The sequence below is a fragment of the Danio rerio genome, chromosome 14, assembly GCF_052040795.2.
Source record: "Danio rerio strain M-AB ecotype USA chromosome 14, GRCz13ab, whole genome shotgun sequence".
Lineage (NCBI taxonomy): Eukaryota > Metazoa > Chordata > Actinopteri > Cypriniformes > Danionidae > Danio > Danio rerio.
Window position 1 is genome coordinate 8,710,583 of NC_141034.1, and position 27,900 is coordinate 8,738,482.

General features: G+C 41.0%; 1 protein-coding gene across 2 annotated transcripts in view; it reads left to right on the forward strand.

Annotated features, from left to right (window-relative positions):
• The window catches only part of psd2 (pleckstrin and Sec7 domain containing 2), a 197,712-nt gene that overhangs the window by 32,850 nt on the left and 136,962 nt on the right, over positions 1-27,900 (forward strand). The window contains exon 1 of one of the 2 annotated variants that reach the window (XM_087281070.1): positions 27,044-27,198. The exons of the other annotated variant lie outside the window; for it this stretch is intronic. The gene's annotated coding sequence lies outside the window, so the exon portion shown is untranslated. Of the gene's footprint in view, positions 1-27,043; positions 27,199-27,900 lie in introns of those variants that run through there. 2 annotated transcript variants of the gene reach the window in all.

Below are 27,900 nucleotides of genomic sequence, written 5' to 3' on the forward strand. Positions count from 1 at the left end.
ACCTGACGGGGAACTTTACTGACAGATAAAAAGGCGCACGTATCTCCGTGTTAGGGAAAATGGCGCAGCAAGCGTGTTTCAACACCCTACCGAGTTGTTTCCTCAATCACCAAGGGTTACCTAATACCCTTGAGGAAACCGGCTCCACTCGCAGATTGTAAAACCTTGCAAATGTGTTGGGTGTCACCCAGCCCGCAGCTCTACAGATGTCTGTTAGAGGGGCGCCGCGTGCGCGCGCTCGAGAGGATGCGAAGCTCCGAGTGGAGTGCGCACGCGCTCTCGGGGGACGCGGCTCATCTCGGCTCTGATAGTGAAAGAAAGGCATCCACAATCTAGTGGGAACTTATTTCGGTACGGCACTTCCCTGCTGCCGACCGCTATAACAGACGAAGAGCTGCTCAGATGATCTAAACTCTGAGTGCGGTCCGGATAATACGCAAAACGCGAACTGGACAATAAATAAGGGCTGGGTCTGCCTCCTCCGAGGGCAGCGCTTGCAGGCTCACTACCTCGTATTAAAACGGAGTGGTAGGAACCTTGGGCACATATCGCGGGCGGGGTCTCATACGTGAGAGAAGCCAGCCCAATTACAGGCACGAGTCACTGACCGAAAAATGCCTCCGGGTCCCCGACCCTCTAATCGATATCAACGCGACCAGCAGAGCTGTCTTCAGGGACAGAAATATACTGAGTCGAGGATCGAAGGGATCTGACGCGGCTTGTGTAGCGAGGGCGAGATCCTAAGAGGGCATGAAGGGGGGCGGGGTGGATTAATTCGCTTAACGCCCCTGAGGAACCGGATGATGAGGTTATGCGTTCCCACGGTGCTGCCAGCCACCGCGTTATGAGAGCGGAGATGGCAGCCACGTAACCTTGAGTGTGGAGGGCGACAGCCTGCTCTCCAACTTCTCTCGGCGTAAAGAAAGCACAACGCTGATCTGGCAAATTACGGGGGTCTTCTCAGCGAGAGACACACCATTCAGTGAATAGACTTCACGTCAGGGCATAGGCGCGCTCGGGGAGGGGGCTCTAGCCCGAGTGACGGTATTAGCCACCGCAATCGGAGGTTACCTAAGTCTTCCTCGCGTCTAAAAATCTCTTCAAAGATCGGCGAGGGTGCCAGGTGGTGCCCTGTCCCTGAGAGAGTAGGTGCTCTCTCGAAGGGACTGCCAGGGGAGGGCTATCGCGAGGGAGAGCTCTGACATCCAGGTCCGGTTGAGCCAGAGGGGCGCAACCAGCAACCTGTTCCTCGTCCTCCCTGACCATGCACAGTAACTGCGCGAGCAGGCTCACTGGGGGAAACGCGTATTGCGCGTGCCCCGAGGCCAGCTGTAAGCCAGTGCATCCGTGCCGAGAGCACTCGGTCAGGGAAAGAACAACTGGCAATGAGCGATCTCGGGGGAAGCAACAGATCGATCTGGGCTTCCCCGAATCGCGCCCATATCAGCTGAACAGACTCGGGGTGGAGTCTCCATGCTCCAGGACGCAAGGCTGCCGTGAGAGCGCATCGGCTGCACGGTTGAGCTTGCCTGAATATGAATGGCGTGCAGCGATTTCAGCCGCGGATGACTCCAGAGGAGCAGACGGCGGGCGAGCTGAGACATGCGGCGAGAGCGCATACCCCCTATACGGCTGATATACGCCACCGCCGCCGTACTGTCCGTCCTGACCAGCACGTGTTGCCGCTCCAACACCGGAAAAAAACGGTGGAGAGCGGGGAACACTGCCAACAGCTCCAGGCGATATGCCAATGCAACTGGGTACCTTTCCACAGGTCCGCAGCCGCATGCCCGCAACGCACAGCCCCCCAGCCCGTGTTGGAAGCGTCTGCTGAAACGACAACAAGACTGGACGCCTGTTCTAGAGACACCCAGGCCTGTAGGAACGAGGGGTCGCTCCAAGGGCTGAGGGCGCGGCGACACAGCGCAGTAACAGAGACTCGGTGTGCGCGCGCGTGCCATGCGCGTCTGGGGACTCGATCGTGAAGCCAGTGCTGAAGTGGTCTCATATAGAATAATCCGAGCGGCATGAAGCGGCTGCGGATGCCATATGCCCCAGGAGCCTCTGAAATTGTTTCAGTGGGACCACTATTTTACTGTCGAGCTCTCTCAGACAGTACAGCATCAGCTGAGCGCGCTCTCCGGAGAGGCGCGCTGCCATGGTGACCGAGTCCAGCTCCAGCCCGAGAGAAGAGATCCTCTGCACGGGGGCGAGTTTGCTCTTTTCTCGGTTGACCTGAAACCCCCACAGGTGGAAGTGCCGGAGCACTTTGTCTCTGTGCATAATCAACTCTGTGCATAATCAAAAGAGAGGGCAATTCAGCCAGTCGTAAAGAAATTGAGTATGCAGATGCCCGCGAGCCGAAGGGGCGCTGAGGCACCCTCCGCGGGCTTGGTGAGGACCCGCGGAGACAGAGAGAGCCCGAAGGGGAGGGCTTTGTATTGCCAAGCTCGACCTTCAAACGCAAACCGCAGAAACTGTCGGTGGCGAGGAAGAGTGGAGACATGGAAATACGCGTCCATCAGGTCTAATGCTGCAGACCAACCCAGAGGACGAACGCACCGGAGGATGCGCTTCTGCGTGAGCATTCTGAACGGCAGCTTGTGCAGGCAGCGGTTCAAAACGCGCAGATCTAGGATTGGCCGTGACCCACCGCTCTTTTTGGGCACGATGAAGCGTGGGCTGTAAAACCCGCTCTCCATCTCGGCTGGAGGGAGCGGCTCGATTGCATCCTTCGCCAGGAGGACAGCAATCTCCTCTCGCAAGACAGGGGCGGACAGGGGGCTGACCCTGGTGAATACACACCCGTGACTTGGGGGGCCGTTTCGCGAACTGAATCGCATAGCCGAGTCTGATTGTGCGTATGAGCCACCGCGAAGAGCTGGCCCGCGCTAACCAGGCAGGCAGAGCTCTCGCTAATGGACTCATCGCTACAATCGCTGACGTACCAGCAGTGGGGCAGCGCGGAGTGGGTGTGCTGATCCGGGAAGCTCGCGGGTCCCACGGAAAAGCTGGAGGTGGGATATTTGCTCTCACTCCAAACCCGAGCTCCGGAGGGGAGGCTCGAGGGGTGGGAGAAAGGAGACCGTCCTCCCAGCGCTCGTGAGCCACTGGCGAAACGCACCGAATCTGCAAGCTAGAAAGCATAGCGTCCCAGACTGGCAGATTTCGGGCTGTCACATCTGGGGAAGTGAAAAGTGCCCTTTCATAATGTTTTCATGGCAGTAAAAAGTGCCGTTGGAAATGGGGCCCCGCCCTCCAGCGGGGAAAGAGCAAGTTCCCTCTTCTCCAGATGGCCTGTCCCAGGGGCGCTTCGCGGTCCGTTGCCGGACTTAGCGGCGTTCTGGGCAGGGGGGCTGCCTGCTTCCGAGGTGCCCGACGCGCTCGCTTCGCCTTAGGCGTGTGCGGGGGCGGAGCAGCTCTCGTAGGCGGACGCCTTCGGCGAGGAGCAGGTATGAATGGCACGGCGGGCGGAGCGGGCTACGGACCGCCGATAAGACATCACCCACCAACTGCTCTCTCACCGCCTTGAATTCCTGGGTGAATTCACAGACAGTGTCGCCGAACCTGGCTGGGGATATGGGGAAGTCAAGAAAGCGGACTTTGTCGACTTTGCGCATATCAGCCAGGGGTGGCGCTCCTGGACCACTAATGTGGACATCGTCCTCCCCAACGCACACGCAGCGGACTCAGTAGTCCGAAGAGCTAAGTCGGCGGCGGTGCGAAGCTCGTAAGCCTGGGTTGGACCCACCCTCGTGCAGCTCGGCCAGCGCCTGCGCTTGGTAGCGCTGGTAGGTGGCTATCGCATGCAAGGCGGAAGCAGCCTGGCCCGCAGCTATGTAAGCTCTAGCTCCGAGGGAGGTAGATAACTTACAGGCTTTGGATGGGAGACGAGGCGGACCCCGCCAAGAAGAGGCGCCGCGCGGATTTACCGCCATCGCGCACTCAACCTGAGGAATCGCCACATACCCCCTGGCTGTTTCACCGTCAAGAGTGGTTAGGGTGGAGGAACACGCAGCACGAGCAGAAAAAAGTGCTTTACAAGACCGCGTGAGCCTACTGTGCACCTCCGGGAAGAAGGGAACGCCCCTCTAGTCGGTCCGGCCGCGGAGCTGGGGGATAAACCATCTCCAACCCACGGCCGAAGCAGCCCGGGAAAGCACGGCTAACATGTCCGTTTCAGGATCCGTAGTGACAGCGCTCACCAGCCCGAAGGGGGCGAGCGGGTCTGGATCATCATCGGACAATGAAAGCCCACCCTCCGATGCCGCGGTGGACATCTGGTCTCCGGTGTCATCGGGCGTAAGGGCTACCATCTGTTAGACGGATCGCTTCCTCCGCCCGAAGCTTGGATGGAGCGCTTAGAGGAGCGGGAGGTCCGCGGGCCCGTGGGCGACGGATTATCTCTCGCTGAAACCCTCAGATCTGCCCGAGTGCCCGCTGCAGAGCAGGGGACAACTGGGGTGGTTCGCCTTTTTGCAAAGGCTAACCGCGATCTTGCGCAACAGTCATGGCATCGCAATGACGACATGAACTGCCCGCGAGCAGCGCATTAACATGCTGGACCCCCAGACATGTAACACAGTGCCCGCGCCCATCATCCGAGGACAGGAAACCACCGCATCCAGAAACGCACAGTCGGAGCGCCGTCCTGATAAGGACGTGCTGCACGACTGTGTTGCTCTTTCTGTGAAGTTTGCAACTTTATACGCACCGCTCTGGAGGACCGGACCCAAAGAACGCCAGGCAAGGGAGAAACCCAGCTCGACCGTCTGCCACTGCGTGTACACACTCTGGACCGGGAGAATGCTCTCGTTCGCTCAGAATCGCTGGTCACAGCAGGAGGAACCCTCATCGACTCGATCAGAAAGTCTCTGAAGCGAAAAGGATAGCGTCTGCTGCGCCAGGTGAGCTTATATACTCAGTTGATTGCTTATGCCGCTCACCTGCGCAGGCTTGCGCTGCCAATTCATTCTTAATTGGCCCGTTCAATACTCTTTCAGACGAGTAGCTTCTGAACCGAACCTCCCAATGCGTGGATTTTACAATCAAATCCACTTATAGTGCTGAAGTTCCCCCCGAAGGGGAACTGATATTCTCTTCCTCCGCAGCCAGGACTAGTAATGTGTGCAGAGTTTGCTCCAAAATCGCTATATAATTTTTAGCATTAGTGGTACCATCACAAAAGTGCAAGTTACCTTTGACAAGTGCACCGACACAACCCCATACCACAGACCCTTGCTTTCGGACTTTTTGCTGGTATGCTGTTGGTGGTGGATAAGGAGATTTCCCCAGTAGTGTTTAAAGTGCTTTGAGTGTCCAGAAATGTGTTATATAAATGTGAATAAGAATAAATTATTATTATTATTAACAGTCTGGATGATCCTTTTATTCTTTGGTCCGAAGCACACAGTGTCCATTTTCCCCAAAAATACCTATTTATTTTAGCTCTAACCTTTGACAGCTTTTTCTTTGTCCGCGGTTATGCTGCATTATATCTCACACGCATATGCAAGGTAACTGAATATGAAATTACAATGCAAAACATACTGAGCCATTAAGTAAAAAACAAACAAAAAAAAACAGTTATAGCTACTTTAAAGGAGAACATTGACGTTTTGAAACAAAAAAAAACTGAACTGAAACTAAATTATTAAAAATAAACCTACGAGACTTAATTTATGTCCTGCGGCAAAAAATATTTTTTATTATACTTTTAGTGATCTGCTTGAGGTAGGTAAATTTATTTTTTTTGCTTTTGATGAAGCAGCATTCGACTTAAGCTCCTTAGACCATGCTGCTGACTGTTTCTCAGTGTTTCGCGGCAATGTCTTTAAATAAATAATTTTAGGCCTATTTTTATCATTCATTTATTTTCATTATTCGTTTATTATTATGTACAATAATTGAGACATAAAATGAGATAGTAAAACATAAACAACAAAGAAAATGGAAATAAAAACAGAAATAAAACATAAATTAAAATGTCTTGTCTTAGTCCTATCAAAATAGCAAACCCTAAACATCTTTCTATATTTAGGCAGCTTTATTTATTTATTTATTTATTTATTTAAGACTACTTATTTGTACTAAATGTTTGTGCTTTCATTTTAGTTGTCTTTTACTTCTTCAATTCTATTTTCCAAAACGAATCCTCTTTGCACTTAAAAAGTTTACAATAAAGCGTGTTAACAAATTTTAAATGATTAATGAAGGAATTATAATGCTTTGACTTATTGTTTAATATCATTTACAAGCACAGTAGCATATTTAAAGCTGCTGTATTGCTATTTCTGTCCGTTCGCATCCCGTCCCTTTGCGCCCCCTGGCGGCTCATTCACAAACTGCGGTCATACACTAAAAACAGAGCGGCACCTATTTCAAACGGCGGCGGTATATGCTGCGGCGTTAATAGCCATTTTGAACTCTCACCTACTACACGTTTCCACTGTGTGATGGTCCATCCCAGATGCCTCTGAACTCAAAGAAGTCGATATCGCTTCTGGACACTGTCAACTTAGGGCTTTCTTTTGGCACAGTGCAGTTTTAACTGGGATTTGTGGATGTAAATACATATTGTGGAACTTCTCAAAGGTTTGCCAAAGTCCTGAGCCCATGTGGTAATATCGCTTACAGATTAATGATGATTCTTAATGCAGTGTAGCCTGAGGGTTCGGAAATCATGGTTGCTCAGTTTAGGCTTGACCCCTTGTCCTTTACGCTCTGATATTCCTCCGGATTCCTTGAATCTTTTAATTATGTTATGCACTGTTGACGATGAAATATCCAAATGTCTTCCTATCTTTCTTTGAGGAACATTGTTTTTTTAACATTTCAATATTTTCTCATCTATTTGTTGGCAAACTGGCGATCCTCAGCCCATCTTTGCTCCTAAAGTACTAGACCTTTCTTAGATGCTGCTTTTGTACCAAATCATAATCCCCCATTGACATCACATGCTTCAAATCACATCATTATTTAACAGATTTACCTGATTACTAGCCCTAAATTCGTCCTGTCACAACTTTTGTGGAATGTGTTGCAGGTCTGAATGATAGGAAAGGATGTATATTTACAAATGAAAATAAGTTGACCAGAGAAAGTGTGAAATATTTAAACATTTATGACTACTTTTTTTTTTATTTGCGTTTTCCATTCTGTAAACATTTTTCTGATTTAGAGTTATAGTTTTAGACATTTTTAAGTTGTATTTGAAGTGGGGAGGGCATTTTATTAGACCTTTAAACACAGAAAAAAAGTTACCTTAAAAAAGGTGATTAAATCAGTTGCCTTATAATGTATAGGGTGTAAATAAACAATTACATACGTTGTTTGTTTAAACTACTTATTTACATTTAACTGCATTAACAAAACTTTTACATTTTGGGACAACTTAATTATTTTATACTTAATCCACATGCATTAATAAAAACTAATAAGTTAACTTAAATCTTTTATGTTGTCCCAACACAAATCGATTGTGTGGAACACAGCATTTCTTTTTACAGTGTAAATAACCAAATAATATACATAGTGTAGCGAGTATACCGATGCCACGTCGCCCTTCACCCCAGTTGGCACCTAATCAGCATCGGACTGCTCACAGCTGGAGCTAATCAGCCAGAGAGGCATAAAAGCCAGCCACACACAGGAAGAAGACGAGCTTCATCCTCAGATGACTCCCTGCGCTAACGCTTGTGTCTCTCCGTCTCTCCCACAGCGGACTCCAGCTCGTGACGATCCAGCACCCGAACTCTCACTATCCTTCACCTTCTCCCTAGAGCACCATTACCAAGAAGAGCACCGTATTTTCACCACATTCACTTTGTAAATAAATTAAAATTTAATTATTAAAAACGTAACAGTTCCATGGTACAACAGATATGCGTAATATTTCATAAAAGAAACCAATCGCGTTTTACAGTGTGGAAATCAAAGAAATACACTCCAGAGAAAGCAATTTTCCATATTTGTATTACAGCTGCCCAACACATACACACGTCAATGAAATGACTGGTGTATCTGTGCCAAAAGACAATAGTGATGCAGTAAATAAGTCAGAAGACAATAACATCATCATCACAAAGCCCAATGACAAACATCGAGTGCTGCACAAGTGAGTTTGTGTTTAAAACGGAGGAGTAAAGATGTGAAACTGTACAGCAGGAACTCTCCTGATGGTTTGTTTGTTGTGGGTGAATAAGGAAACTGACGGGAAAGCAGGTAGAAATGTTTGAAGATTCCACATTTCTTTGGCTTGCGTCCAACATCATGAGAAATTGAGTCATGGAATTAATGGTGCTGAAACTGCGCAGGTGATTTCCCATAATGCCTCGTCGGGCAAGATGAATTTAAACCTGTTTTACCACAAGTGTCAGATTAAATTGAAAAGACTACCATTTATTTTGTAAAGTCTCCTCCTTTTCTACTTCATCTGACTTTTGTTTTTTAACACAGTCATGAGGTAAACATGTCACACACCCCAGTTATCTGGTAAAGGGTTTGTTCAGCTGAAAAAAAAAAAAAAATCATCATTTACTCAGCTGTCACTGACCTGACCTCTTTTCTGTCTTCATATATTGTACGAAACTTCACGAAGGTTGTTTTGTTCTTGGATCAAAGCCAGTTGATCAAATTCTAATTAATTACTAGGGATTTTGTATATACAGCTGTGAAAAAATATGACTTAGAAATTATTTTTGTTAAGATTTACAAGTCACTTTATATTTAGGTGGTTGAGTAAACCATAGATATGGTCTTGTTCTACAAATTAAAAACAATAATAGTAATCATTTAGATCATAAAATGACAGACGGTCAAAATAACAGCAAAAAAAGGTGTTACGTTTTTAGTGGAATAGCGCTGGGATAATCACAGAAAGGAAGTAAGCTGGTAAGTAATTAATTAAATTAGGGCTGCACAATATAACGTTTCAGCATTGATATCGCAATGTGTGTGTCCAATGGATCTGCAATGTTGAGAGATTTTTGTTGATCAGCATAACAGTTGAGAATACATGACATTTGTGAAGTCATTGCAAAGTATAACCATAACAGAACGAATGTTTATTAGTTCTCTGTGTTTTTGTAACGCCGGGGAGTAACACAAAAACAGAAGGTAGGATCCAATATGCAGGTTTATTCACAGTCAGGCAAGCAGTGGTCAATACGGGAGCAAACAGGTATGTGAGGACAATCCAGAATCGTAGTCAGTATAACAATCAAGACATCGAAAGGCAGGCGGCAGACAAGGATAACTAAATAAACAAGGCTAGGTTCAAAACAGGAAAACAAGACAAGGAAACCGCGTTGTAATGCTACTTTACAGTGAACAAGACTCGGCAATGTGAATGAGTGTGTGTGCTGCTTAAATACTGTGTGTAATCAGTCTCTGAAAGTCCTCAGGTGTGAATGTAAATCAAGCTAAATGAGAAAGCAGGTGTGTGGGCGAAGAGCATGTATGAAGTTGTAGTCCAGGAAAAGTGTAGTTCTAAGTGTGTGTGTGTGTGTTTTCCAGCGACATCTGGTGGTTGTTCGCTGGTAAACATGACAGTTTTAAAGGCATTTCAAGAGAATTTAAAGCATTTGGTCACAAAAATGTACAACATTTGTAACTTTAATGAAGAATTATTTTACTGAATTATGAATACAGTGAAGCATGTTTTCCGCAACATTCATTCTTCCATGGCGGGGGGCTTCCAAAATTGATCCCGCCATCATTACAGCTTCTCATTCAAAACATTCAGTCGTGTTATTTTTTTTAATAGCGGGTGATAATCGCACCAAAACGTATTAAAAGGTAAGTGAATTATAACAGAGCAAACTTTTCTGTAACCATAGTAGTGCTGTGCGCAGGGCCGGCGCGTCCATATAGGGCGGCAGTATAGAGAGGGCGGCATCCGCGACCCCTCCCTTACCACCCGCGTCCTCAGTTATGTCCGCGACACCTCCCTCACCACCCGCGTCCTCAGATATATTCGCGCATAGACGACAGAATAGAGAGGGTGGCGTCAGCGACACCTCCATCAGGACCCGCATGTCGTCAGTTATATCCGCGCATAGGGCGGCAGAATTAAAGTCCGCGACACCCGCACATCCTCAGTTATATCCGCGCATAGGGCGGCAGAATAGAGAGCGCAGTGTCCGCGACACCTCCCTCCCTCCCTCCCTCAGCACCCGCACATCCTCAGTTATATCCGCGCATAGTGCGCTGGAAAAGAGGTCCGCGACACCTCACTTTATTTTCATAACCGGTCACTTTCGTTTTCACATTGGGGTTGAGGGTGGTATGATCGTCCTCTGCCTAGAGCGGCAGTTCAGCTTGCTCCTGCCCTGGCTGTGCGTCATTTGTTTAACCCTTTAAGGTTACGTGCTGACTGACTGACTGACTGACAGGTGCGTGATGCGTGAGGCCAGAAAACACGACGTATAACTGTTTCACTTTACTTCAGGACACATAAATATCGCTCTGTAGGTGTATTGGAGACTTTCATAAATATTCCAAGCAAACCTAATAAATGTTGGAGACATACTTGTTATAAATGCACTAAATCACACTTCAGCAGCGTTTATTTGAGAGTGCACAAGAAGATCTGCTCTTGAGCAGCGTATATTTGAGGGTGCGTGCAAGAAGTTTTGTGCACGAGCAGAGGAAGTCAGCGCGCAAGCAAAGAGATTTGCTTGCTTGTAGGCTATTACATAAATGCAATCTCGACTTAATACTGCGCTCACGACATTTGTCATTGAAATAACACCACAGGTAGTTTGGTAGATCTGTGTAAAAGGCCTGCCACCACAGATGGAAAATATCCTAGAAGAAACATTGGTAAAGATTATGTTTTTACATTTTACATTTCATTATTCAATTTCTATACCTTAATACTGTCTCCGAAAACCATAAAGCACTGTTTATTTGACTTTTTTCTTTGTTCTAATGTAATTAATCTTGCTTGGAATTTATTTATTATTTTTATACATGAATCACGCCCTTACAAAATCCACCTAGTGAATCTAAATTCATGATTTGTACCCCCAAATAGAGCTATTCAAGCCATCTGGTGAAATTGTATTAAAATCATAATATGTATTGCAGAAAAAAACTAAATATTGCAACGTTAGATTTATCAAATATTGTGCAGCCCTAAATGAAAGTAATTTAAGTAAAGTAAGGATTTAAATAATTAAGTAAGTGTAAGTAAGTAAATAAATCTAAATATGCCAGCCAATTTTTATATAAACTATTGTTACACTGAAAGTGTGTAATCATGGTAAAAATGTTAATAATTAAAATAATAATTAATATAGACAGACTGACGGACGGGCGGACGGACAGACAGACAGACAGACAGACAGACAGACAGACAGACAGACAGACAGACAGACAGACAGACAGACAGACAGACAGACAGACAGACAGACAGACAGACAGACAGACAGACAGACAGACAGACAGATAGATAGATAGATAGATAGATAGATAGATAGATAGATAGATAGATAGATAGATAGATAGATAGATAGATAGATAGATATCCTTCTAAATATGGGTTAGTTCTAAGAACTAAAAATTCTCGTGGAACTGTCAGTAGTAAATAACACCCTGTAAAAAATGCTGGTTTCCACACAATCAATATGTGTTGGGACAACATGAAGGAATTAAGTTAACTTAGTTTGCATAAATTAAAGTGGATTTAACAAAAAAATGTAAAGTTGCCACAATAAAAACTCAAGAATTATGTTGTTTCAGCTTATTTTAAAACAGGTAGTTTGAACAAACAGCAAACATCATTTTTGAGAACAGATTATAATTTTTTTGGTTGACTTTCTTTTTCCTTATATGCTGTTGAATCTGAAGTCATGTGATGTTTGTTTTCCAACAAGCATGCTTACAAACTTCCCTAAACATTCCCTTAAATAGACGGGAGTCATGAAACAAGGGTGTGTTTAGCAGAAAAACAGGAAGTGTGTGTCTTGTTAGTTGGGCTGATCGGTTTACACTTTACTGACTCATGTGCTTTCCACACTCATGGCTCGACATGGCTCAGTGCTCAGTGGCTCAGTGCTGGTTAGGGTTCACATGATATATGTAAACAACACACAATCACAGGTTTGTTTCACAATCTTAATAAGGACATTAGAGAGATTTTCATTGTTTTTATATCATACTATGGTCTAACCTTAACCCTACTACTAAACCCATTTCTCACAGAAACAAGTGCACATCCTTAAATGCTAATAAAAACATGTTCAGACTGATTTATGTGCACTTTTAAGTAGTGATCACAACACTGTAAAAATTATCTGTTAATTAAAAGTTTACATAATTTGCGATTCACAAAAGTTTTCCATTTCTTTATGGTTGTGAATTGTATTATGGGATCTTGAATTCTGCTCTGTTGAATTTTGATGTTGGAAAATTCAACTCTACAGTAGAGATTGACATTTTTTCGGGAATCCCGCTGGTCACGGGGTTCCCGTGGGATGGGAGTCATCTTTGCTATTAATCACGGGATCGGGGCGGTACAGGATAAAATATTAACGGGGCAGACGGAAGCGGGAATCAACCAATAGGAACATGACAAAAAAATGCACCACCATTTGTAGTTTCCTTTTAATAAGCCTACAATGTAACACAATAAAAAAAAACACACACAACCCAGAAGCCATCAGTGCTGGAGGGAGCTAACATCATATCTATGCGCATGTATGCCTGTATAACTTTTTGCTTATTTGATTTTTTTTTTTTCAAAACTTGTCAATGTTTAATCAATATGCTTAAATTGTGCAATGCTGCATTTCTCTTTTTCATTATGCAAAAGCATATTGGATGAAAATTTGTAACATTAAAAAACATTTCAATAAATGAGTAAAATGCAGCTTTATGTGCTGTTTGGGTTTATTAAACTATTGTAGACATAGAGAATTATGTTTCAATTTACTGTAACTGATCTCCAGAAAACCTAGAAACAAAGACTCAGCAGCTGGTTATTACCTAAAGACTAAATAAATTAAAAAAAAAAAAAAAAATATATATATATATATATATATATATATATATATATATATATATATATATATATATATATATATATATATATATATATATATATATGGGAGCGGTACATGAGCGGGAGTCATTTTAAACAGGAGCTGGATGGGAGCGGGAATCATTTTACCAGGAGCGGGATGGGACAGGATTATTTTTTAAACTCTGGTCTGGGAGTGGGACGGGACAAGATTTCTTTCTGTGGGAGTGGGACAGGATAGGAGTGAAAATCCACTCCCGTGTCATCCTCTACTCTACAGTTCAACAAAGTGAAAGTTTTCAGTTTGAAATGATATAGAGTATAAGAAATAATATATCGAGAAATGAGTCAGTAAAATAACCGAAAACGCACTGGCAGTTTATTATAAGGGTTTTGTAGTGTAAGATACAACCCCAATCCAAACAATATATAACTTTAAAGTATTAAATGTTCATAAAAGTCACTTTTTCAATCTATTCAAGGTTAAAAGTTGTTGGAAGAAAGGCCAAGTTCTTATAATGCGATTCAAAAGCATAAAAATTGGAGAAAAATACTAACAGGAATAACAAAATACTGAAAAATTCTAATTTACAGGCATTGTTGACAGTGTAGAATCTACATTTTAATGTCTCACTACATAATTGAGGACAATTGGGTCCTCACAAGTATATCTAAACCTGTACACAAGCACACACATTTGACTTTCAAAGCAGTCCCACAGAATGGGAATGTTTGAACAACAGAGATTTCCATGGGGTTTGTTTCTGCTGCAGGGGTTTATCTGTAGTTGTGATCAGCTTCAAAATATGTTCGAGGAATCTTGAATCTCGAAATATGATCATACATGCTCTAATCAGTCTTTTTCTTTTCTTTTTTTAACACAAGATCCCGTAACCGTCATTTGAGTTCAACTGAAGTAATGCTACATGTATTGTCAAAATGCTTGTCTGTTTACATATATTTAAATGTATTTGACATTTGCCAAGTTTGGAAAAATGGCCTTGAGACTTTTTGTTTTAAGGTAAAACACACTGTAAACTATATCTTAATTAAGTGTTGCCTGTAGACTGTGAATAACAGGTGCTTTCTGCTTTTTTTCATACTTTCGAATTACATTAAGAGACTTTGATCTCTGCTCTGGCAACTTTTGATGATGAAACTATTACTCTGCAGTCTTACAAAGGGACTTTATTGACTTTATTGTTTGTATTTATATATTTATTATATGATTATTATGGTTTTATTTTATTTTTATCTGAATGTGTAATGAACAGTTTGTGTGGGTGTATTTAAAATACGTTTTTTAATTCAGTTCTTCTTAAAGTTCATTTGAATCTCAATACATAGACAACATAAACTCTTAATTCTTTAGACTCGTGTCAAATAGCATATTTAATTTTTAAAAATGATTAAAAGTCTACCATGTAAGCAGCGATTTTTGATTACCTAAAAGGATCATGCGAGTCCCAAAATCCGGAGGTTTTTCTTTCCGATCGATACGCGGTATCAAATTTCATTAAAATATAGTGAATGAAATAATGCTGAATGAGAGTGAACTGCTGAACTGCAGTCTAAAGACTAAAAATGAAACACCCGAAATTGCATGAAACTCTGGAGGAAACGCATGATAGTCTGGTGATGCAACATAAATTGTTTTATACTGAAACTTTCCTTCTAAAAGCGTGTCATTGGTCTTATCCAAATTTCTTTGCACGTTAAACACACGCAGGGCCAGAGCAAGCTGAACTGGTGCTCTAGACAAACGGCAATCACGCCACCCTCAACCCAAAATTGAAAAAGAAAGTGACCGGTTCGCAGATGAACGTAAGGACCGTGAGGGAGGGGGTGGGTGTAGCGGATTAAAGTGAAGACCGGGGGGTTCCCTCACTATTGTGCTGCCCAAGGCGGCCGTCTAGGTCGCCTCTATGCATGTGCCGTCCCTGAATCCACAACAGGAAATAAAAAAAAAACTGCAACTGGGTTATTTGCGTTCTTTTTTTTACTCGTTAAATATTTAAAATTAATCACGTGCATTAATACGCTAATTTTGATAGCCCTTATACAATTGCTCTGCTTCTCTGACTTGATTTAAACAGAAACTGTTGAATTTATTTACAGTATTTAAAGCAAATACATTATAAGTAACTGTAAGTAATTTAAACCTAACAATGAAAAGTAATCCCTTTCCCTACCTTTTTTTTTTAAATCAGAAAAGTAATCTAATTACAGTAACTAGTTACATTTTAAAAGCGTCACGGTGGCGCAGTGAATAGCACAATCGCCTCACAGCAAGAAGTTCACTGGTTTGAGCCTTGGCTGGGTCAGTTGGCATTTTTGTGTGGAGTTTGCATGTTTTCCCTGTGTTGGTGTTTCCTCCAGGTGCTCCGGTTCCCAACACAAGTCCAAAGACTGCTCTATAGGTGAATTGGGTAAGCTAAATTATCCATGGTGTATGAGCTGTTTCCCAGTAATGGGTTGCAGCTGGAAGCGTATCCGCTGCTTGAAACATATGCTGGATAAGTTGGTTCGTTCCACTGTGGCGACTGCAGATTAATAAAGGGACTAAGCTGAAAAGAGAATGAATAAATGAGTTAGTGCTAATTACATCCAATACTGCTAAGATTGACGTGGAGTCAGACTGGTTCAGCAGTTCACTACATACTGTCAACAGCAACAGAGAGCATGCGTCTTGACTCAGCTGTGAAACGCGCTCAATGCTTAAAAAATGGCAGTTGTTTGAAAATGTGGTCCGTTTGCTTTAATTAAGTGAACATTATTTTCTCAGACCAACACTCTTTCAGTTTCATGTTCGAAGGTTCAGTGTCTGTCTAACTGGTAGTTTCCAGCATCAGGGAAAGTTCATTCCATTCCATTCATCGTCATCATAAGTAGTCTCTCGGTCAGATTGAGAACTGACCTGCTTTGAAAATCACAAACATACTAGAACGGGCCATTGGACAAATCCTAATAATTGGAAAGGAATAAAACGTCATGTTGTGTTAAAATTCAGATTTGAATTGGTTTAGGGGTTAAACTAAACATCTAAGGTAAAAACTAAAAGACCCAAATAACTAAAATAGCTACTATTTGACCTGTAACTAAGATCCCACAATATATTATTGTCCAAACGCTCATTATACGATCAGTTTTGGGTGCTTGAGTTTCATTAATAATTAATAACTGGTAAAATTGTTAGCTAAATGGCTAATTAGTAGCCTGATTATAAATCCTAATGTGAAATGTAGGGCAGCTTATGACTGGTTGCTATATTATTCCCACCTTATCATCGTTGGAGAAATATTTAGTTACAGTTTCTGTAGTACTGTATGTCTTTAGTGTAATTCACTAATAAACAGCGCCTCCTTGTGGCGTCTAAGGGTTTTTAGATGTAGACTATTTATTTAAAGGAATAGTTCACCCAAAAATGAAAAAAAAAAAATTATCATTAACCCGCTTTTTACTTGTTTCAAACCTTTATCAGTCACAAAAGAAGATATATTAAAGATTGTTGGAAACCTATAACAATTGATTTCCATAGGAGGGTTTTTGTTTTGCCTGGAAGTCAATGATTACAGGTTTTCAGCATTCTTCAAATTATCTTCTGTTTTCAACAACAAAAAAAAAAAAAGAAAATCAGAAAGGTTTGGAACAACTATATGGTAAATAAATAGTGATAAAAAATTCATTTTTGGATGAACTATCCCTTTAATTGGACATTAGTTGTTTGACTGCAATATATATTTATCAAAATGGTGATACACTAGGTGCAACACAATTGTGTTTAGACAACACGAAGGAATTAAATTTAGGTTTTATATATATATATATATATATATATATATATATATATATATATATATATATATAGCAGTAGATAGTGCTGTCGCCTCACAGTAAGAAGGTCCCTGGCTCAACGCCTGGCTGGGCCAATTGGCATTTCTGTGTGGAGTTTGCATGTTCTCCCCATGTTGGCGTGGGTTTCCTCCGGGTGCTCTGTTTTCCCTCACAGTCCAAAGTGATATTAGTGATTTGAAGAAACTAAGTTGTCATAGTATATATGTGTTTTTCAGCCGCAACACAACAATGGGAAACATTTACAAACATATTAAGTTTGTATTTATGATATGTTTATATTTATTAATATTATTATATTGTTTTTTTCCCAGAGATGGGTTGCGGCTGGAAGGGCATCCGCTGCATAAAAACGTGCTAGATAAGTTGGGGATATATGTATATATATATATATATGTATGTTTATGTGTGTGTGCATGCGTGCGTGCGTGTGTGTGTGTGTGTGTATTTAAATACGCATTTTTAAATAAAATTTTAAAAATTTTTCTCAGTCGCTTTGGTGCATTTCTCGCAACATTATTTGCACAACAGTTGATGCATTTCTCAAAACAATTAGTCATTTGAGCACATCCTAGTAGTTGTTTCTCATTCCTTGCAACAAATTGCAGATGCTTTTGGACATGCATCAATTGTTTTCAAACAACTCTCTGCTATTTACAACATAATCATTTGCTTATGTCACATCAGTTAAAATTAACTAAACTTGTAAATGCTGAATAGTCATTGCATATAAAACTAACAGTCCTCATTTCACTATTTGAGTCATTACATACAAAAATGTTGAACTAGTTGTCAAAATCTGTCTAGAAAATTTTACAAAAAAGAAATTAAATCTTTATTTTTCTGAAAATGTCTTCTAAATTGAACAATTTCATGAATGATTTACAGACCTGTGTATGTTGTAGATTCAGTTCCAATATGTACTGCAATATTGTTTACAGTTGTGCCCAGCTTTACCCAAAGGAAGCTTATGCTTGTTGTAAATAAAGATGTATTCATTCTTTTGCACAATGCTGTGAGTAAATTAGGATTGCAAAGAGCAAATGCAGTAAAAATGTGAAACATACATATTCAGTGTCTTATACTCAGATACCTCACTAAATGCAGTGATGTCTAACTTTACTGTAGTTTTCAAATGGCTGTGCAAACAGTATATAGTGCTGTCTTGAGCATGTGACCCGCTTTTGCAGGTTATCAGCTAGGTTTTGCAGTTTGTACTAACTGTTTTAGTATATGCAGTATGTGTGTGTGTGTGTGTGTGTGTGTGTGTGTGTGTGTGTGTGTGTGTGTGTGTGTGTGTGCGTGCGTGCGTGCGTGTGTGTGTGTTTTTTTGTGTTTGTGTGTGTAAAAAATATACAAAATTTTTTTTACAATAAACAATTAAATTGAACAATATTTTACATTGTAATAAAATGCACACAAATATTTTTAAAATAAGAATCATAAACATTTTGAGAATAAATAAAAATTAAAGTGAAACAATGTTCAAGTTTCTATCCTTTTTAATTACAGCAATAATAATCTGTTAAACTGCAACTTCTGTCCGTCTGTCCGCTTTACACATACAAATACAAATTAAACACAATTAACAAATTAGTCTGACAAATGAAATAGACAAAAACAGCTGTTGTTGAAATAATGATGAAAACATTTTTCATGCCTGTCTGGATGAAAACCAAGCAAATGTTAGCAGCAGATTTGTTGATGGAGTGTGAGATCTGCTGGTAAGTCTGTGCTGGCCGTATGGAGGTCAGAGTTCAGATTCAGGCCTGTTATGATGCTCAATGTCCGGCCAGTTGTATACTGCTTTGGGGAGACCGTTTAGGGACTGGTAAAACCTCTAGACCCTCTCACGCCCCTCCTCCACCTGATGGCAGTGCCAGCCTGACAGCCCGTGCCCTCCAGAGAGAGAAATCCGGACGTGTGTGAGCGTGGAAGAAGCTCCTTCAACCACCAGCTGGCAAGGTCAACATTCAGCAGTTAATCTCTCCCTCTGTCTTTCTATCTGTTTGCTCGCACTCCTTCTGTCCGTTTCTTTATCTGTGTGTTTGCGTGAGTCTGTAGCTTTACTGGAACCAGAGTTCATGTCTCCTTTGTTCCAGTCTGTGTCCTCTAACAGCGATAAACAAGTCCAGACATTTTTCTCATTTGCATTTTTTCACTCATTTCAGGGGGTCTTCTGCTGGATTTTTGCACACATTATCTGTTTAATCAGTAAGCTAAATTATTTATTTAGTAAACTCACCAAGGCCACTAGTGCATGTGAATTACATGTGGAGCTTTCATTATAGCTATGTTTACATCCACCTATTTTTATGTACATTTTAAAATATTGCATTCAAATCTGCTTGAAGGAAACAGAAAAAAATGTGGAAAATTACAAGAAAATAATGCAAATAAACTACAATTGAAATACATTTGGTGAATAAATTCTAGCATGTTCATCAATAAAAAGGCATGTGATTTACTATTGCGACTGGACTATTGCAACTCTATACTAGCCGGGCTTCCAGCTAACTCTATCAAGCCTCTTCAGCTGCTACAGAACGCAGCACACACTAGCTGGCCTCCGTTACATATGTATGTATGTATGTATATATGTATATATATATGTATATATATATATATATATATATATATATATATATATATATATATATTTTTTTTTTTTTTTTTTTTTTTTTTTTTCATACATGTGTGTGTATGTATGTATGTATGTATGTATGTATGAGCAATATCACACGAGTAGCAGTGCGATATGGCTGTATATTGGCCCCCACCAGTGATGATTTACAGCCATATCCCACTGCTATGAGTGTGAAATTGCATTTATACAACAGTTTGACGGCATTATTGTGTATATAAAAACAAAATCAAACATGGAGTGTCTCAAAAACCTTTTTGTATGAGGAACTACTTTCTTCCGCGTTGGATTCAAATCATAAGCTGACAGTTAAACAGCTGAGCAAGCATCTTTTAAAGATTCTAACGACACTTAAGATCTGTAGTGTCTGCTTGTTGCTGCCTGTTTTGGGCGGCGTAATACAGAGGGTAAAGAGGCTGATATTACTTTAATATATCACGGCTATCAGCCAATCAGATTCGAGAACCACAGAACTGTTGTGTAAATATATATAAACATTTCACGTTTTTTGGGTTTTTTTTATAAAATAATGTAGAAAAAAAAGGTATGGAAGTATGCAATTTTGGATGCAGACTATACCTTTCTCATATTGGATTTGGTTTCTATTGTTGTTTGTCAAAATTCCTCTTTCTGTCAATTCAAATTTCAGATTAACTTCCTGTTGGGTGTGGTCAGTTAAATTCAAATCCTACCCAAAATGGACACAATGGCTGCGTCTGAAATCACATACCTCTATACTACAGTATGTAGTAGACTAAAAACAGTATGCCAGCCAAGTAGTAACAGTATGTGAGAAGTACCCAGATGACCTACCATTTCCGGTGAGATTTCGAAGTGTGCATCCGATAGATGCTACGCTATCCCATGATGCACCGAAAGAGAATTCATGAATAGGAGTGAAGCAACATGACTGACGCTGGTAGGCCATGGCTGCGTCTGAAACCGCATACTTCCATACTATATAGTACGCTAAAATCAGCATGCGAGCCGAGTAGTATGTCCGAATTCATAAAATTCGAAAATCAGTATGCAAGAAGTACCCGGATGACTTACTACTTCCGGCGAGATTCTAGAGTGTGCATCCCATGCATGCTGTGCTATCCTATGATGCCCGGCGAGCGAATTCATGAATGGGAGTGAAGCGACGCAATTGATGCAGGTAGGTCAGGTGACCATGACAAAATGGCGGATGTAGTACGTCCGAATTCCATTCATACTTTTCACGTTCATACTGTATAGAACGTACTTTTCTAACGGTCGAGTAGTACGTTTAAATTCAAATGCAGTACCTACTGAGTAGTAGGTGGTTTCGGACGCAGCCCATGTGATCATGACAAAATGGCGGATGTAGCATGTCCGAGTTCCATTCATACTACTCACATTCATACTGTATAGAACATACTTTTCCAACGGTTGAGTAGTAAAACGCAATTTTGGACGCAGCCAATTTAACAATTCTTTGCACCAATCTTCTTTACTAGCTCATGTAACACGAGCAGCTTTCTTCGTTTGACTTGAGTATTGTTGACGCCTGATTTAAGCAAGAGCTGCTAATTGCATTATCTCATAACCCGGGCTGAGATCTGCATTATCAATTCAGTCCAGTCAGTAATGAGTGTGTGTGTGTGTGTTTATTCTGTGTGTTTGTTTCAGTGATAATGGATGTGTTAATAACCGAATAAACCCTCAACCATCTTTCATTCACTCTCTCTCTCTCTCATCAGGAGTGTGCGATAATTAAATAGATGAGTTTGCATGTCAGATTTGCTTCTTGTCGCGCTTGATGCTAACTCGTGCTGACTAGCTCATTATTGGACAGCCATAATCGCGTCCCGCCGTCTGGCCGGCAATGGGAGTCGTATGAAAATCTATTTTTATTTCCGCTCCCCTTCTGGGGTTTTTGTTGTTCCTGTCAGTTTTTCGCATGACAGGTGGAATCTGACATCTTTATTCTCGCTGTGTTTTCATGGTGGCAGCATGTCGCAATAGTGTGTAAACGTCACCTACGCATATTCACTTTCTGTCTCTCAGTCTTTTGTTTTGTCTCATGTTTTGTGTGTTAGCATGTCAGATCTGAACAGTTTTAGATCCTACGCATGATATTTAAAACTAGCGCAAGTCAAACACTAAAACACATACGCTTTGGGTTCGAATTAAACCATTGTTCTTTTAAGCCAACCACCCCACCTTTGTATGTAAATGAGGCTCATTATGGAAAGTGGCTTATTTGTAAAAGTCAGTGCACGCTTGCTGCAATTACCATTACTGCATGTGAGAAGCAAATGGCTGAATTTAAATTAAAGGATATGTTTGTGTATGGGTCATCGACTGAGACATCCCATTTTGGTGTTTTTTTATATGTAGAATAATGGTTTAAATAAAGCTGGCTTAGTGGTTAGCACTGTCTCCTTACAGCTAGAAGGTTGCTGGTTCGAGTTCCAGCTGGGCCAGTTGGCATTTCTGTGTAGAGTTTGTATGTTCTCCCAGTGTTTGCGTGGGTTTCCTCAGGGTGTTCCGGGTTCTCCCACACCACAAAGACATGCGCTATATTAATTAAATAAACTAAATTGGCTGTAGTTTATGTGTGTGAATATGAATAGGAGTGTATAGGTGTTTCCCAGTACTGGGTTGCAGCTGAAAGGGCATCCGTTGTGTAAAACATATGCTAAAATAGTTGGCGGTTCATTCCACTGTGGTGACCCCTGTTGGATAAGGAACTAAGACGAAGGAAAATGTATGAAGGAATGAATGTTTTATTGCCACTGAGCAGCTGGTGCTGTTTATAGTGCATACACTCTCTGAAATAAAGGTACGCAAGCTGTCACTGGGGTGGTACGTTTTCAAAAGGTACTAATTTGTACCTAAAAGGTCCATATTAATACCTCAAGGGTACATATTAGTGCCTAAAAAGTACAAAAGTGTTCCTCTTAAAATTTTTAGGTACTAATAATACCTTTGAGGTACCAATATGAGCTCTTTGGGCTCTATTTTGACGGTGCATGCGCAGAGCGCAAAACGCAGGGCGCAAACGCTTTCATGGCGTGTCAGAACGCATTTTTGCTAATTTAAGGACGTAAAAATCCGCTTTTTTGCCGTGGCATGAGTTATAGTTGTGTTTTGAGAATAAACCAATCAGAGTCTCATCTCCCATTCCCTGTAGGACCCAGCTGCGTCGCGCCATAAGCGCATTCGCTATTTACAGGACGTAAAGTAAGTCTAAGTGGAAAAACTGAGCATTTCACAAGCAAACCGTTAACAGTTAACAGTTTATTAACAGAAAACTGTTAAACAGAGCATCTACTGCGTGAGAATGTGAGATAATGGATCTACTTTCACTTTCGCTCTTGGATAGGGAAACCTTTACGCTCAGACATCAATTAGTCTATAAATAATTAATTGCGTTTGTTAAGTGCAAATATTCGTTTCAAAACTATTTCTAAATTCAGTTCTAATTTCCAGCAAACGAAAAATGAACAACAAAAACGAAGTGTGTTTAAAAACCTGAGTTATATCCTAAAACACATGCTGTGCCCCATATGGTCTAAAACCTGCAGGTGGGCAAATCTAAGCTTGTTTTTAATAAAACAAATATAAATATGGATATATTAAATAATACTGCTAATAATAATAACATTAAACAAAAGCAAATTGTTATGAATGAACTGAAAAAGCCTCCCGAGATGAAGAAGGCATAAAACCAGTGATTTTTCATATTTATGTAGGCTAAAAAATAATATGTTTTGCAATATTTTAATTCTTTATATTTATATTCTATATCTATTCTTATTATATCCTATATATATCCTTAATATTTACATTTTTTCATATGTAAAGATATTTGCCTATTGCTCTCTTGTGCGTATTAAGCAGTGCGTAAGCGAGGCGCAACTCTGCGCCGGAATTTAGACCGGGTTTGTTTTGGTCTAATGAAAAATCTATTATAGTTTCTTAAAATAGCAACGCGCCAGTGGTCCGCCTCAGAACGCCTTCCTTTTTAGACCAGAACGCCTATGGGCGCACAAATGAGCGCTAATGCATTTGCTATTTAAACAGCGTACGCAATGCCTCAAAACGACTCTTGTGCCAAGCTGAAACTACCAAAAGACTATTGCGCCGCGCCTTGCGCCACAATGCGCCGGGTGTATGCAATATGCATATAATGTGTTTTTCAGCCACCGATAAACTGGTGAAAGGTAAATGTGACTATTTTCAGTAGTATTAGATTCCTTTTACAGAATCGAAAATATAAATTATTTAATATATAGCCAGTTACTGTAGATGTTCAAGTGGAAAACAAGATGAAAGAGCATGTAAACACTAGTGCCATCAGTAGCAGCTGGCGAAAACAGAAACTTCATTGAAAATACTGTGGGCTTTTTTTTCATATTGTATTGGCATGGCTCAGAACAATGGAATTTAATGATGTGCTTCTTGTTTAAACTGTGACCAACTTTATATCGTATATCAATCAGGCAGTGATTCGTATCAGAGTGATTTTATAATACAGTTCATCGAAAGTCCCTGTGCATATACCCTGTTCATGTGTGCTTGGCTAGACACCAGTTTAAGCCATAAGAACAAAATTTCCAATCTCATTGGTTGACCAGTTTTTAACATGGCACTTAAAAAATACACCCCAAGGAATTAAAAAAACACTTTTTTCAGCTGCCTTTTGTGCATTGGTGTGCACTGGCAATGCAAACTATTACATGATGATAATGTTTTTAATCTTTGCACCTTATGATGATTTAATAAGCATGGACATCATTAAAGGATAAGTTATTTAACTGTATGTGCTGTGAGGCACACATCCACGACTTCCCCCATTAAACTTCATCCATTAGATCAAGCAAAATAATCAAGCCTGTGTTTCCTTATCAAGTCGATCCATATTGGAGGTGCATAAAACCCTGTGCTTTGTGAAAAAAATATATAGGTGCCATTTCGAACAGACCCAAAGCTGTAATTGACTCAAGTGTAAAAAGGAGGACATTTATTTAGTGATTTATTTTTTGATTTATTTAGTTTTTCTTTTCAGCCCTTTTAATAATTCTGGGGTTGCCACAGCGGAATGGACCACCAACTTATTAAGCATATGTTTTACGCAATGGATGCCCTTCCAGCTGCAACCCATCTCTGGGGAAAAATGATTGGTCAGGTAAATAAATAAATACATTCTTAGGAGATTTTGATGTCTAGTCATCAGTAATTGTTCATGCGAAGTTGCTAAGATTTTTTAAAAAGATGCTCTATGTAGTGTGTGTAACGACTGGGTGGAGTGGCAGAGGACAACAGGAGGTAACATCCAATATGCAGGTTTATTCAGCGTCAGGCAAGCAGTGGTCAAATCAGGTACAATCGGGTATATGCAGGTAAATCCAAAATCGTAATCGTATTAACAGGCAACAGGTCAAAAGGCAGGCGACTAAACAGGAGAACAAGGAAATCAAGGCTAAGGTCTAACACGGAGAAACAGGACAGGGAAACGCGTTGTAATGTCACAAAATGCGAACAAGACTCGGCCACCAGGGTGAGTGAATGAGTGGTTTATGTATGGTATGTTATCAGTCTCTGACAGGGTTCAGCTGGTGAGTGCAATCAAGCAGATGAATGAGCATGGGTGTCTGGGAGCAGTGCGTGTATGAAAATGTAGTCCTGGGAAATGAGGAAGTGTAGTCCTGGTGTTTGTGTGAGAACCAGCGATCTCTGGAGAGCGATCGCTGGTTGTGTGACAGTGTATATGTTTTGTGTAGGTTTTTGACTTTTCTAAAGAATAAAAATATGATGCTTATGTTTGCAGATATTTAAAAAAAAACATGCAAAGATATTGTATAACATTCTTGTTTTTCTGAAAAACAATGCTACGATCAGAGACTGAAATGTGCATTATGTGCCAGAACGTCTGTCTTTGTTTTGGTCCCTATAACCCGCCCAATGCCAGTTTAGCTAATCATATTTCAGCACCTCTGGTTGCCTTGTTGAAAAACAGCATATTTCCTTCATTCAGTGAGTAAGACTCTCAAAGTGTGCTTCCGCGACCAAAATGAGACCTCCGGTGGACATAGCAGACTCCAAAATTAGACGCAGATACAGAGTTCCACATGAGGTGGTTTTTAATTAACAAACAATATAAATAGTATGAATGCAAATGTTAGGTGTGCAGGTTACATTGTAGGCCATGGCCTAACAACATGCTGTGTGACAAGATTTGCAGTGATAAGCAATCTGGCTGTTTGCACCAGACAAAACACGACAGAAATGTAAATACAGCCATTCAGAAGCACAGAATAGTGCACTTACTGCACTCCAACGAAACAGTAAGGTTTATAATCTAATTAATACATATTAAACCTCTTTAACATTGTTAAATGTACATGCTGAATCACTGATATGTGTTAGTTTGCAGTGAATCACAGTTCTACTGTTCAATTTTAAAAGGTTTATTCTGTTTTCAAGATCTGAGATGAACTGTCTGCTGCTGCTTTCAGTATTATGGCTATAAATGTCATGTAAAATGGCATTCAAACTCACATTATTGGCATTTACCACTGAATAAAGCACATGGGGTGTACCTGAGGTGATCATTGTCAGTTTTCTGTTGTTCAGCTGCTAGAAATAGAAGCTATTTCTAAAATATACATTTTCAAGTGTTGGTTAAAACAAAAACCTTTTGATATAGAAAATATTTTTTCTATCGCATGCCGTTGCTTATAATTATAACACAACTTAAATCCGCCTTTAGGCTTGATAGTCATGCTCCTCTTGGTGTCATCAATCTGGCAACCCGCATTTGTTCGTGCTTTGAACCAGGTGCGCAATACCTAGTTCAACCACTGGGTGTCAAACTTACACACTGCACCTTTAAAAAGTGTTTGGAAGTCTACTTTGCTCACCAATATTCCTAACAAGGCAAAAATTAACGTTAAAAAAATTCTGTGATGCAAAGTTGATTTATTTTTATCATAACTATGTATTCTTTGAAGTCATCATTCTAGAATGCTGATTTAACTCAACTCTCAACTCAACTCACTTTATTTCTATAGCACTTTCACAAATCACAATGGATTACCAAAGTGCTGTACATAAAAACAAATAAAAAAGCATGTAAAATATACATAAAACCAAAATACATAAACTCACATCACATGATTAAAAGCTAAAGAAAAATACTGCTTTATCACTGCTGAAAACAGCTGTTCTGATTATTTTTGTGTTAATATTTTTAAGGATTTTTTTTTAAACTCAAATATACAGCGTTTATTTGGAGTAGACATCTGTTTTTTCTATTGTACGTTTTGATTCTCTGCATGCTTGCTAAATGAAAGTATTAATAACTTTCCCTTAATAATGGCAGCCTTTGTTCAGATTTCTGCATTTTAATGAGCCATTGAGCTGCATGTGCAAATTGCGGTGGAGCAGCAGCAGACTCAGTTCATGCATCATGGAAGCATCTGCACAGACACAACACCATGAAGCTACAGCAGGTCAATCCACGTTTCTGTCTCTTTCTTCTGTTTCAGCAGCGTCAGCAGTAAGGGGGATGCAGACGTTTGCACAGTTTCAAAAACACACAAGGAAATCACAGGGAACAAAGGCGAACAGTGAGTGATCAGATGGTATTGTATTTGCCTAATGACAGTGCAGACATTGCAGCAGCGGTGGAGAGATAAACGTTCAGGTCCTTTGTTTGGTCTGTTCGCTCTATTACAGCCAGACACTCTGACATTTAAGTATGACATTTCTGTCATTAGGCGTCCTGGCAGTAATTTGCAGCAGATCAAGGAGGTGTTTAAACCCATCAAATGCTACATTTCTCATCTCAAAACTCGTTAAAAGTGGTTAATGAAATAAAGTGCCTTAAATACCTCTAAGACGAAACGGGACTCTGAGCAGATTTGTCATACTTAATGGTGCTTGCTATGGCACTGTTAGTTATTGCTAATACTTGGAGGTTAGAGGTTTTTCAAATAAATGATTCCTGCAATTATGTTGGGGTTCTGTTACTTTGCAAAGCAAACCACTCGACTGTTCTTCAGGTAACATACACTCACCGGCCACTTTATTAGGTACACCTGTCCAACTGCTTGTTAACGCAGATTTCTAATCAGCCAATCACATTGGAGCAACTCAATGCATTGAGGCATGTAGACATGGGCTGTTTCTCAATATGCGTTCTTCAGCGTTCTTGCGTCCTCGTGTTCTCGTGAAACGTCATCATCAGCTGCCCAAGTTCAGTTCCAAGGCTGTTTCTCAATTCCAAGAACGCAGAGAACAGACTTGCGTTCTTGTGGAGACTGGTCTTGCCAGGTGTCCTCAAAAGAATGAACTCAGGAGACCGCGAGGGCAGAGAATCAGTTCTTTGAGAAATGGGATGCTGCGT